Source organism: Aegilops tauschii, chromosome 3, assembly GCF_002575655.3.
Source record: "Aegilops tauschii subsp. strangulata cultivar AL8/78 chromosome 3, Aet v6.0, whole genome shotgun sequence".
Classification (NCBI taxonomy): Eukaryota; Viridiplantae; Streptophyta; class Magnoliopsida; order Poales; family Poaceae; genus Aegilops; species Aegilops tauschii.
In genome coordinates this window covers 43293434-43296010 of record NC_053037.3, presented here as the reverse complement: position 1 = coordinate 43296010, position 2577 = coordinate 43293434, and positions in this window count along the sequence as shown.

Genomic DNA, 2577 nt, shown 5'->3' with positions numbered 1-2577 from the left:
CTACTACGGTTGCCGGGGCACGGGGTTGCGAGAAGAGCAGGATTAGTAACCAGCACAAGGATCGTTTACCCAGGTTCGGGCCGCGAGGATGCGTAAAACCCTAGTCTTGCTTTGGTGGGTGTATTTCAGAGAGTTCTTGAGCTCTCGAACTAGCTGTGGTGAGTGCGTGGTTCGAAAGAGCCGACTCCCTCTCCAGTATGCCATGGGCCTCCTTTTATAGTCGAAAGGGGTTGCCACAGTGGCACACAGGAGGTGGAAAGGCGCACAGCGCTATGAGCTTATCGCTCGTATTACAGGACAAGATGCATTTTATGCGTAGCTTAGGTGTCCCCTTGCTTTATCGGGGACGGGGGCGAGGCCCGTCCCGTCCGTCGCCCCTCGTTCTCGCTTTGACACGCGCCCTAGCCAGTGAGGCATGCGGTGCCATGTAGGCAGGCAGGCAGCTGGGGTGGCGCGGTGGTGGAGCCTTCACGAAGATCTGCATGCCGCCACGCAGGCGCTTGACGAGTTGGCCCGGGAGCTGCGTGTTGCCACGCAGGTGCCTGCTCAGCTGGTTGAGCTGGCAGCTACATGCGAACGACGGCGGAAACATGGTTGGCGCAGGCCTGGCGGTGGCCCTGCTGGCGTCCTTGGTGAGGGCCTTGCCGGGTGGCCCGGCAAGGGTCTTGCCGCGGCGTGCTGTCGTCCCCGGCAAGGACCTTGCCGGGGGTCTGGTGGCCTTCCTCGGCAAGGATCTTGCCGAGGATCGTCGTCTTCTAATCCTCATCTGATCTTGAATATGTCTTCACAAAGATCTGTATGCCACCACAGAGGTGCCTTCCCGAGCCCTAGCCCCACGTGGATGATGGTGTCGGGGACCATGGGCTCAAGGGTGGCTCGCTCTGTTGGTGCGGGGCGAGCTGCCCCGGCAAGGGCCTTGTCGGGGGAACCTTCTTCGTCCCTCTGCTCTTTGTGGTCTTGGCCTTGTCGTTGCTCTGGCTGTCTTGGGCTTCGGTCTTACCTTGGCTCACCTCCCCTGTTCTGCTTGGTGCGACCGTGGGTGCGGCTCGGACTGCCCGTGCACAGGTAAAGGGGTACAAAGGTGCGCCCCTTCTTTTGTACACCGACAATCTGAACTACATACAAGATCTAGATTGGTTCTAAAGCGGTCTAGCATCTGTTTAGTAGCGGGTTTAGTAAATACGTCCGCTAACTGACCACCTGTAGAAATAAACCTGACTTCCAGTTCACAAGCAGCTACTCGTTCTCTCACAAAATGGAAATCGATCTCAATGTGTTTAGTCCGAGCATGAAACACTGGATTCGCCGTCAGGTAAGTTGCCCCTAAATTATCACACCACAATATAGGAGTGCGTTGCCGTGGGACTCCAAGTTCTCTGAGAACTGAGTCTATCCAAATGGCTTCAGACGCGCCATTGGCCAATGCCTTATACTATGCCTCGGTGCTTGAACTCGAGACTGTGGGTTGCTTCTTCGAGCTCCAAGATACAAGGTTAGGTCCAACAAATACAGCAAAACCACCAGTGGAGCGCCTATCATCAACACAGCCTGCCCAGTTTGCATCGGTGAATATACTCACTCCAGTAAATCTGGACTTACGAATCCATAGTCCCATGTCTAGCGTACCTTTGACATATCAGAATACGCTTGACTGCTTCCCAATGATCCTCCGTTGGCTGAGACAGGAACTGACACACTTTGTTCACTGCGAAGGAGATATCAGGACGAGTGAGGGTCAAATACTGAAGTGCTCCAACCACACCGCGAAACCGAAAGGAATCATCTCTACCCAGTAGTGCACCACTATGTCGTGAGAGACTCTCGGATGTAGCAAGCGGAGTGGAAGTGGCCTTGCAGTTCTCCATGTTCACGCGATGAAGAAGATCCAAAGCATACTTTTTCTGCGTCAAGGTCATGCCCCCAGAATGAAAGGACGTTTCCAAACCAAGAAAGTACTCGAGGCGACCCAAATCTTTGATGGGAAATCTAGCAGACAACGACTGCACATGACGATCCACCACGGCAGGGGTAGAGTCAGCAATCACAATATCATCAACATACACCAACATGTATCACTAGTGCAGAACCGGGATGTATCACCGGTTCGTAAGGGCCTTTAGTGCCGGTTCTGCAACCGGCACTAAAGGGTGGGGACTAAAGGGTGGGGACTAAAGGTCCCCCCCCTTTAGTACCGGTTCTGCATGAACCGCTGCTAAAGGGCCACCACGTGGCACGAGCCAGCGCCGGGGGCGGGGAGACCTTTTGTGTTAGAATCATTACTGTGTAATCTAGATTATTGACTCTAGTGCAAGTGGGAGACTGAAGGAAATATGCCCTAGAGGCAATAATACAGTTATTATTTATTTCCTTATATCATGATAAATGTTTATTATTCATGCTAGAATTGTATTAACTGGAAACATAATACTTGTGTGAATACATAGACAAATAGTATGTCACTAGTATGCCTCTACTTGACTAGCTCGTTGATCAAAGATGGTTATGTTTCCTAGCCATAGACATGAGTTGTCATTTGATTAACGGGATCACATCATTAGGAGAATGATGTGATTGACT